The following is an 11,167-nucleotide window of genomic DNA, read 5'->3' as shown; positions in this document are numbered from 1 at the left end:
ACGTTGTCATCTGCTGGTATTGATACATCAATTAGAAAGCATTTTTTTTTTCTTCATGATCTTTGACAACTATATCTGGTCTATTTGCCTTAATTTCTCTATCTGTGTGTATTGGCATATCCCAGAGTATAGTTGCTTTCTCGTTTCTTCTTCTTCTTCTTCTTCTTCTTCTTCTTCTTATTATTATTATTAAGGTGACGAGCTGGCAGAATCGTTATCACGCCGGGCGAAATGCTTGGCTGCATTTCGTCCGTCTATACGTTTTGAGGTCAAATTCCGCCGAGGTCGACTTTACCTTTCATCCTTTCGGAGTCGATAAAATAAGTAACAGTTTGAGCACTGGGGTCAATGTACTTAACTTATCCCCTCGCTGAAATTGCTGGCCTTGTGCCAAAATTTGAAGCCTGTATAAATGATATGATGCAATAATATAAAGCGGCAAGTTGGTAGAATAGTTACCTTTTGTTGTTGGCACTCCGTCGCTTACGACGTCGAGGGTTCCAGTTGATCCAATCAACGGAACAGCCAGCTCGTGAAATTAACGTGAAAGTGGCTGAGCACTCCGCAGACACGTGTACCCTTAACGCAGTTCTCGGGGATATTCAGCGTGACACAGTGTGACAAGGCTGACCCTTTGAATTACAGGCACAACAGAAACAAGAAGTAAGAATGAGAGAAAGTTGTGGTGAAAGAGTACAGCAGGGTTCGCCACCATCCCTTGCCGGAGCCTCGTGGAGCTTTAGGTGTTTTCGCTCAATAAACACTCACAACGCCCGGTCTGGGAATCGAAACCGCGATCCTATAGCCGCGAGTCCGCTGCCCTAACGACTGGGCCATTGCGCCTCCACAGAATGGTTACCACGCTGGACAAAATACTCAGCAGCTTTTCTTCCCTCTTTACATTCTCAGTTCAAATTCCGCTGAGGTCGGTCGACTTTACCTTACATCCCATTCGGGCTTGATTCAATATAATTAACTGCCCCTTCCCCCTACCTCTTCTAAAGTTTCAGGCCTTGTGCTTATAATAGGAAAGGTATATATTTGATGCATTAATATACGCCAACATACAAACATCTAAATAAGAACGCGAAAGATAAAAAGATCTTCATAAAAAATGTATATCAATAGAAACATTTAATAAAGAGCTAATGGCAATTTAAGGAGCATATTTTTGGGTTATTAAAATCTTGTGGAAGTTATTAAAGGAATAAGTATTTGAGTGGAGTGAGAAACCAAAAAATAAATAAATAAATAAACCGTTAAATCATTGGTAAGTATTGAGTAAATAAGTTATAAAAATATATAGAACTGTAAATATAACACTGACGAATTTATGATAAATAAAATGAATAGACAAACTAATCTGGTTAAATAGAGTTTGTAGAGTCATAAAAATAACAGAGGTTTGTAATGTTGGGTATTTTCTGTGTTGAGGTGATTAAGGGTGGAGGAAAAGGAATTGTTATAAGGAGCGACAAAGAAAATGGTGAAATTAACTGTGGGTAAGTGTTTTGGCTGTTGTTGAAGTAGAATGTAATAAATAAATTTTATTAGAGAGTGAGGGTATTGTGTGGTGTTGGTGGTGGTTGTTGTTGACGTGTTTTAAACCTGTTTCTCAGCCGTTTTTGTCTCACGCACCATAGCGATTTTCCAAAAGCAAAATAACATAGGAATAAAACAGTGTATTCCACCATGACTGGACTAAGTGTATATAACACACAGAAACACACACACACACACCCAAACGCATACATTCAAAACTTTTTATTAAATTTTTATTGCAAGTTTTATTCACTTGTTACATATATTTAATTCCGAAGTGAAGTAACACGCCCTACGGTGGTGAATAAGCTCCGTTATGAGAAACTCTGTGATGCAATGCAAAGTTTTTCTATTTCGGACTGTTTTCTTCTTTTACTGTTGCCTTGTCCTTTTTAAGAGAGTCCACTTTATGTATGAGATCACCACATTTAGGTGGCAAATATACTTCAGGATTCCGTGCTGGAATTATTTACTTCTGGCTCAAAGATATGATATTGCTTAATTCTCCTTCTTCTAGATCAGCGACAGTTTGTCACTGGAAAAAAGCATATAATATTTAGCGTTTGGAAGGAGCTCTCATCGCTAGCTGGTGATCATCAGGACCGAGAAAACCGTCTCATATCCATTGTAATTTAATTCATTTTATATTCATCCTTTCATGTGTTTTTTGTTCCCGCATGTCTGTGTATGTCCCCTCTGCGTTTAGGCATTGTGCCTGTAATAAAGAAATAGCTGGTGATCATCACACACTAATAACGGGTTACTGCCAAGAAACCCGTGTCTGTGTGTATCACGTAAGGCTAGAGATGGGAATGATGATTTCCCTTTGCAAATACTAATCAGACACAGACAGTGTGTCCTTAGCCAGCTGGTGGAGATGTCCTCCTGGGGCTATAAACAACAGTAGAATCGTCCCCTATGGGACCACCACATTTAGGTGGCAAATATACTTCACGATATATATATTCTTTCATCCTTTTATTCTTTTATTTGTTTCAGTTATTCGACTGCAGCCATGCTGGAGCACTACATTTGAGGGTTGTTTTTAGTCGAACAAATCGGTCCCAGGACTTATTCTTTGTAAGCCTAGTAACACACCAACATCGGTTGTCAAGTGATGGTGGGGGAAACACACACACACACACACACACACACACACACACATATTTTGAACACTCTCATGTGTAAAAGGCCGAAACTGTAATGATAATTGGAAGCTTGACTGATCAGTAGAGGGCCACGAATGATCCGTCCTGAGTTTTCCCTGTCCGTCTTTGTGTCGTCTATCTGTCCGTATGCTTTTATTGTCGCCCGTTACGATCTTATGCTCTTATTCCGTATTTTTAATTTATATACACAAATACGTACGTACACTTTTTGCTCACCATATATATATATATATATATGTATATATACACGACGGGCTTCTTTCAGTTTCCTTGTTGGGCCCAAGGCTATTGTGTAAGACACTTGCCCTAGGTGCCACGCAAAGAGACTGAACCCGAATCATGTGGTTGGGAAGCAAGCTTTTTACCATACAGCCACGCCTGCGCCTATTTAAATAAAATTATTCGGCTTTTGATGTTGAAGGTTCGTCTCTTTTTCAACCGAGCCCCACACATAGTAATCCATAGGATTACAATAGGGGAAAAAGAGACGAACCACTCTGCTTGCAACACCAAAGGCCGAACTGGTGACCAAGATCAAGGAGATCAAGCTGTTCCTGAAAAAAAGGAAACATTAAAAAAAATAGTCAAATTATCTCGAACGCTCTATATATTATTTCAGCAAGTTTAAAGTGATTTCTTTTGTGCCTTAAGCCATTTACTATTTCTGTGGTGCCCTCTCCTTCCTTTGAAGCCCTAAGCACGTGCTTATTTTGCCCAATGGTTAATCCAAGGCTGCCTAAACATGTGATTTAATAGCACTGCTAACACAGTAGGACACAGTATTGACATATAAAGCATTTAGTATACTCTGTAATATATTATGGTTGCATAACGAAATACGGTGTTCCTACAAGTCATTACACCTCAGGTATATTGTGAATTGTCCGCAGGTGCATTATGAATAATCGGCAGGTGTGTCGCGTATAGAGCGCAAGTGGTTGTATATAGTCCACACTTGTGTAACGAATAGTCTGCAGGTGTGTGCATATAGTTCATGGGTGTAACGCGTATAGTCTGCGGGCGTGACGCGAATTTTTGAGGTGAGTTGGATAATGCTACGACTACATCCCGTTGCATTTAACACCAGCCTATTGTATCAATAATTGTGATTTCAAAAGACGGAAGTGTCTGATTTAACGAAAGCTTAGCTACTGTTTCTAGTAGGTTGAGAGGCCACATAGAGGATCACTTGTTGACTACTCCACCTGTATGTCGCATAATTTTGAGAGGCGCAGGAGTGGCTGTGTGGTAAGTAGCTTGCTTACCAACCACATGGTTCCGGGTTCAGTCCCACTACGTGGCACCTTGGGCAAGTGTCTTCTACTATAGCCTCAAGCCGACTAAAGCCTTGTGAGTGGATTTGGTAGACGGAAACTGAAAGAAGCCCGTCACGCATATGTGTATATATATATATATATATATATATATATATATATATATATATATGTATATGTTTGTGTGTCTGTGTTTGTCCCCCCAACATCGCTTGACAACCGATGCTGGTGTGTTTACTGTCCCCGTAACTTAGCGGTTCGGCAAAAGAGTCTAAAAGAGTATTATTCATTTTCTTCATCATGTGCAAGTAGGTGCGTATTCATCATCATTTTATCTATTTTAGTCAATATTAGGAAAACTGATTCATGTCTGACAATTCTGGAGCGAAGTGAATTTTTTTTGGTGCGTGACTTCTGGTCCGCCCTGTACACACACACACACACACACACACATATGGCCTAATTGTTAGGGTGTTTTATTGACGATCCTGAGATCGTTATTTCAGTTCCTAGACCGGGGAGTGCGTTGTGTTCTTGAACAAAATACTTCATTACGCGTTGCTCTGCGGTCACTTCGACATCTGACGCGTGGTACACACTTCACCTGTTCAGACAACGTCGATTTGATGGAGAGAGAGGGCTAATGTGCAGCACATATATTTAACCAGTATAAACAAATCATTTGTGCAGGTCGTTCGGCAAAGGTCAACATTCATACGTCGTCTTCGATGCGAGAGCCCGTTATGTATATATGTCATTTGACTTCGGCCATGCCGGAGCACCGTCTTAATGGGTTTTAGTCGAAGAAATCGATCCCAGAACTTATTCTTTGTAAGCCTAGTACTTATTCTATCAGTTACGGGTGACATAAACACACCAGCATCGGTTGTCAAGCGATGGAGGACACACGCGCGCGCACACACATTCTTTTATTCTTTCATTTGTTTCAGTCACTTGACTGCAGCCATGCTGGAGCACCGCCTTTATATAAATATACGACGAGCTTCTTTCACTTTCTGTCTACTAAATCCACTCACACAAGGCTTTGATCTGTCCGAGGCTATAGTCCAAGGTGCCACGCAGTGGGATTGAACCTGGAGCCATGTAGTTGGGAAGCAAGCTCCTTACCAAACTGCCAGTATATAGGAAAATCTAACTAAGGTGTGGAGCAAAATCAAGTAAAGCCATCGTCCGAGATATTCCCTAGAAACATCCACTGTGATAAAGGATTTATCGACATTCGTAATCCCCAGTATCCATCAATGGGTGAGTATTGCGATTGGTTTCAGCATAGAACCGATTAGAGGGAGTATTTGGAGGTGGAGTGAATACATAGAAGCTGTGATGTGTTTTTTTTTTATCGTTGTACATCAAGGAAGCAGACAGAATCGAAACCGGATCGAGAATTCGGCATATTTGTTGATACCTTCCGTTTCATTATGTTCACTGCGTCACATAATGTCTTTTAGTTATTTCTTCCGTCTCACTAGTGTGTGTGTGTGTGTGTGTGTGTGTGTGTGTGTGTGTGTGTAGGAATGAGTGTTTGTATGTATGGATATATGTATGAAAGTGTTTAAGTGTGTATGTATGTATGTATGTATGTATATATGTAGGTATGTATGAGTCTATGTATGTATATGCATGTATGCATGTATGTGTTTGTGTGTTTATGTTTGCATATACATGTATGTAAGTATGAATGTGTTTATATTTGTATAAGTTGTGTATGCATGTACGACTGCATATATATATATATATGTGTGTGTGTGTGTGTGTGTGTGTATGAATGCGTATGTATGTATGTTTGTATATGTGTACGTATAATTGTATAATTGTTTTGTAGTGACGTACATAGATGCGTTTCCCCCTCCACACACATAGATGTAAGTATAAACGTGTTTGTGTGTGTGTGTACGTGTGTGTATGCGCCTGTGTATGACGTCTTTGAAGTCACCTTTAAAAATCAGAAAGGCGGCAGTGTTTGCATTTTCTAACGGTTGACCTCTTATTTTCTTCAAGCTTTACATTGTTGTATTTCGGTCAACACCTACCTTTATACCATTTTATATCTATTTATCTATTTATCTATTCGAAGGCATCGAGCCGGCAGAATTGCTAGCGCGCTGGGCAAAATGCTTAGCGGCATTTCGTCCGTCTTTACGTACAAATTCTGCTGAGATTGATTATGCTTTTCATCCTTTCGGGGTCGATAAAATAAATACAAGTTGAGCACCGGGGTCAATATAATTGACTTAGCCAGAACTTGCTGACTCTGGGCTAAAATTTGAAATCAATATTTATCTATTCTCTCCCTTCCTTCTTTCTTTTACTCATTTCTCCGTTATCCGTTACATTAGGTTTCATCTTTCTCTCTTCAAAATTTAAAATACACCCTTGTCGATGCTGATGTTGTTATTGTTGTGTAACCCTAGATCAGTGCTGATCGACTATGGCATGCATATATGTGGTTTGGGTCGGCGAACGAAATTCCCTCCTATCCGTATTATACCACGCCTCCACCTAGCTGAATCCCAGCTCAGTAGATTAGTGTTTCTCAAAGTGGGGGCTCATTCTCCAACGGCACGGCATGGTAATATTTTGGTGGGGCTCGGGACTTCAGAATACGATAGTATGGATAAGATACAAGTGATTTAAAAGCTTTAATCAAAAATTTATCGCAAGAAGATATAAACAGAAGGAAATTATATATATAAAAAAAAAAAAACGAATTGATAGAATAAGGACCGGAAGTAAAAAAATAAGTATTGGGGTCGATTTGTTCGGCTTAAACCCTTCAAAGCGGTGCTCAAGCAAGGCCGCAGTTCAATGACTAAAAGATATCTGTTTGTGTTGTGATCATTGAGGAGGCGTAAGATGTTATCATTGTAATTAAGGCGGCGAGCTGGCAGAACCGTTAGCACGCCGGGCAAAATGTTTAGCGGCATTTCGTCCGTCTTTGCGTTGTGAGTTGAAATTACGCCTAGGTCGACTTTGCCTTTGAGTACTGGGTCAATGTAATCGACTTAGCCCCTCCTTGAAATTGCTGGCCTTGTGTTAAAATTTAGAAAATCAATATCATTGTAGTTTTGTCTTCTTTGTGTAGGTATGAAGGCTCGTGTCCTAGTGATTAGGAGTGTTGTGTTCATGATCGTGCAATCGCAGTTTCGATACCCGGACCGGGCGACGAGTTATGTTCTTGAGCAAGACACATCATATCACTTTGTCTCTGCCCACTTAAATGTAAATGAGTCCCAGCAATAGCGAGAAAGTTAACCATGCACAGACCGGTGTTCCGTTCAAAGGTGTGAAGGTTTTGGTTTCAGTAAATTATACATCATGGAAAACGAGCTAAGCTCCGGTTTTATGAGTTCTAGAATCAATAACGTAGTTAATAATGGGTGTACTATACTCTATCTATGTTACTGAGTGTCGTAATTGTCTTTTTTTATAAAAAATATTCTCTGGATTATTGTTGTTGATGTTGTAGTTGCAAAACTAGGATTTTAGCTGATGTAAACAGAGATAAAGAATTTATACAGCAGAGATTAAAGAACAGTAGAAGGATGTGTGTGTGTGGCGTGATGTATTGTGTATGAAACTATATCTACGTTCTTGCGGAGGTGTGTAAAGTTTGTTTAGCTCTAGGTCGAATAGAGTGGGTAGATGGGAGTGTACCCAGTTAAACATGCAACATAAAAGTGCCATTGTTTTCTTGTTCAAATATCAAATTGCCAAATAAGTGGATGAATATTTAAAAATGCAAGAAAACAGAGAACATATGACGGACTTACTTTCAAAGAAAAAGAATCTGCACACTATATCGTGTTTGTTCCGCATTTCAATATCATACTGACAAAATATAAAATTACACAGAAAATGACGACGTCTATGCTGGTTGTAATAATAATAATAATAATAATAATAATAATAATAATAATATAATAATAATAGCCTATTTTGTTTCATGAGAGGTGGACACCTGAGAGGTCAGAAGGGCAACATACAGAAGTTTTGTGGTTTCAGATCAGGTAAGAATAACAATGGAAAGCCACAATATAAACATAAAATGATGAGGATGATAATAATAATAATAATAATAATAATAATAATAATAATAATAATAATAATAATAATAATAATGATGATGATGATAATATCTTTTTATTAGCAACAATGACCGCACACAAAGGACGATAAAACATAAACTACAGTGAGGATTTACATATAATGCGCGTAAGAGCAAAAACAAACAAACAAACAAAAAAATAGAAAAAGAAAACAGTAACAATGAACAATAAAAAACCGAACAATAAAATTCCCCAAAAGTGGAGAAGCTCATCCCAGGGGCAGCCAAGGAGCCCTATACATCCTGGGCACTCCAAACGCCAAGGACACCTCGGGCGAGCAGCCCTCGCCTACAGGCGCATGCTCAGAGTAGGCCTGTATACACAGGCCATCCTCGCTACATTTACCCACCTTTCAACAGCCGTCTCCTCTCCACCTTCATTTTCCTTTTCAACTGGAACTTGAAAAGTCGATGAGGATTTGGCCGAAAAGGAAAGTATCTGTCTTCAGTCCTTTCAACTTCGACCACCACCACTCTACCTCTTTTGCCATAACTACCAGACAGAGAAAAACTGCCTTGTCTTCCCGGCCAAAAAAAGCAGCGGAGCGATCGTCACGACGGACTCGGCTGATAACCAGACCCATCCTACACGCGTCAACAGCTGCTCGACAAAGCTCCACAAGTCAGCCATGCACGGACACTGGACGAGTGCATACAGAACGATTTCATCGCCCTGTGTACATTTCGGACATGTCCATCTGACAGCATTTCCGTGCTTGTAGAGCTTGTCTCGAATCGGCAGAGTTTCTCGGCGACACTGCCAAGCCATGAATTTCTGGAAATTATCCATAGGCCACGGCCAGAAAGTCCACCGGAAAAAGACCAGCTAATTGATCCCTCCCCCCCGATGCCAGATTTTCCCTGAGGACGTCGTCGCTCTTGCCCTGCACGAATCCTCTATAGAACACCAATGTGGAGCTTACACCGATCGCATTGCCCGACTGGCAGAATGCTGTGAGAGCTTGTCGACACTCGAGATGCCAAGCGCCCTTTCTTTGTTTACGCTTGATCCAGAGAGACGAGCTGCAGAAAATCCTGTCTGACAAACGGTGACCACAACTGTTCACCGTTAAGGAAACGCAGCAGCTGCCGCAGCCTCAGCGCATGTCTGCGCATCATTAGCTCGCACTTTTTGCAGCCTTATCAGCTTGGCCGTTTGGGCCAGACTTATATTCGTCTGTAAGATTCCCATCCTATATAGCCCTGTGCCTTTCGCTGCCGTTGCTGCGAATGTATTGTAATTCACAATGGAAATGTTGCCGTTTAAGCTGACGAAGCAACTGCTGCTTTTGTTTTCTTCCTGGATCATGATTTTTGTGCTCGTCATTTTATTATTGACACTTTAGGCTTTGTCTTTGGTATTATCTCATTGTTACCTATGTAACAGAAGTGGTTTTCACAAGCCTTTGGTCACAAAACAAACAACTTTTGGAGACACAGATTAAAAGATTAGATCTACGAGCAAAAAGACACGCATGCTTCCAGTATAAATAATAATGATTTCAAATTTTGGCAGAAGGCCAACAATTCTGCAGAATGATGGCAAGTCGATTACATCGACCCCAATATCCAGCTGGTACTTATTAATCGACTCTAAAAGGATGAAAGGTAAAGTAAACCTCGGTGGTATCTGAACTCGGAACTTAAAGACAGACAAAATGTCACTAAGCATTTTGCCCAGTGCTAACGACTCTGCCAGCTCGCCACCTTATCCACTACTACTACTACTACTACTACTACTACTACTACTACTAATAATAATAATAATAATAATAAAGCCGTAGTTGCAATAATATCGCAGAGATTAAACGTATGATAAAAGATAACAACAGAAGAGCAGAAAAGATGCTACAGAAAACCAGTAGCTATAAAAGATCAACTATTAATCAACAAAGCAATAATCGAAGACTATGGAAAGAGAAAGAGTTGTATGAGAATGGTAAGGATTGGTGGTTCTTTCCAATTAAGATTGGTGTAGGGCGGTGGATGATACAGAGCTTCTCTGTGAGATGGAATTCTCATGGCTTTGATTAACGATGAAATGTTACTGCTTTATTTAACAGAAATTACTGCTGCGTTGTCTCTCAATTCCCAAATATACTTTGAAAATGTTGTGTGGTTTTGTCCAGACGTGAATGACGGTGCGTGCAACGTGAGTCTCTTAAAAGAATTCTCTTTGAGCCTTATGTGTTTAGTCTCTGCGATATTGTTGTCTCATTTTGGAAGTATTACTCACATGGATCTCGCAATTACTAATCATGAATAAGGTAGCACTAGCAATAAAAGGATACATAAAAAAAAGTTGTCATGAGTAAATGGTAAATAATCTTATAGATATTAATTAGGAAAGGAATATTCCAGAAAGATTCCCTCACTCCGTTCGTTTTCTGTTTGGAATTGATAACTTTAAACGGATGCTTCTATGTATGATGTGTGCATGTAACGATGCGTTAAACAGGAGTGGGCTCAGATACAAAAGTGAGGGTAAGATATTCGACAATATTTTGTATAGACATGGCCCCAAGTTACATGCAGCTAATGATAAATAACTAGAAACACTACTGCAGATAGCCATAAATTTTTCAGAAAAATTGATATGAGATACAGACTAGAAAATTACACCAAGACAATCTTGAAGGGTCGAAACTTAACTAGGAATATTAAGATGTTAGATAAAGAAACTGAGACGAGAAAACTTTATCAAACACCGACATGCAAGCACTAAGGCAGAAACGAGCTAAATAGTGTATAACACATACAAGTGAAAGAAAAGATTAGGAGGGATTACAGATTAGATTACTTGCTAAAACGGAGCAAAGTGTTGCAATAACACAGAGTAAGAGGTATCCGCATGTTATCAACCCTAGTGATAAGTTATAACATTTTCAGTTGGACGCTCAATGAACTAGTAAGACTAGATATAAAAACAAGGAAAATAGAGACTACATTTAGAACACACCACCTCAAAATCTGACAAAGAAATCAGTGTTGTAGAGAGCGTTATTATTATTATTATTATTATTATTATTATTATTATTATTATTATTATTATTATT

General features: G+C 39.4%; 1 protein-coding gene across 2 annotated transcripts in view; it reads right to left on the bottom strand.

Moving 5' to 3' along the window:
- Window positions 1-11,167, bottom strand: part of LOC106873475 (sulfate transporter) — a 208,335-nt gene that overhangs the window by 181,247 nt on the left and 15,921 nt on the right. The gene's annotated exons all lie outside the window — the stretch shown is intronic.

Source organism: Octopus bimaculoides, chromosome 5, assembly GCF_001194135.2.
Source record: "Octopus bimaculoides isolate UCB-OBI-ISO-001 chromosome 5, ASM119413v2, whole genome shotgun sequence".
Classification (NCBI taxonomy): domain Eukaryota; kingdom Metazoa; phylum Mollusca; class Cephalopoda; order Octopoda; family Octopodidae; genus Octopus; species Octopus bimaculoides.
The sequence above is the reverse complement of the archived record's forward strand: the minus strand, read 5'-3'. Positions and strand labels throughout refer to the sequence as shown.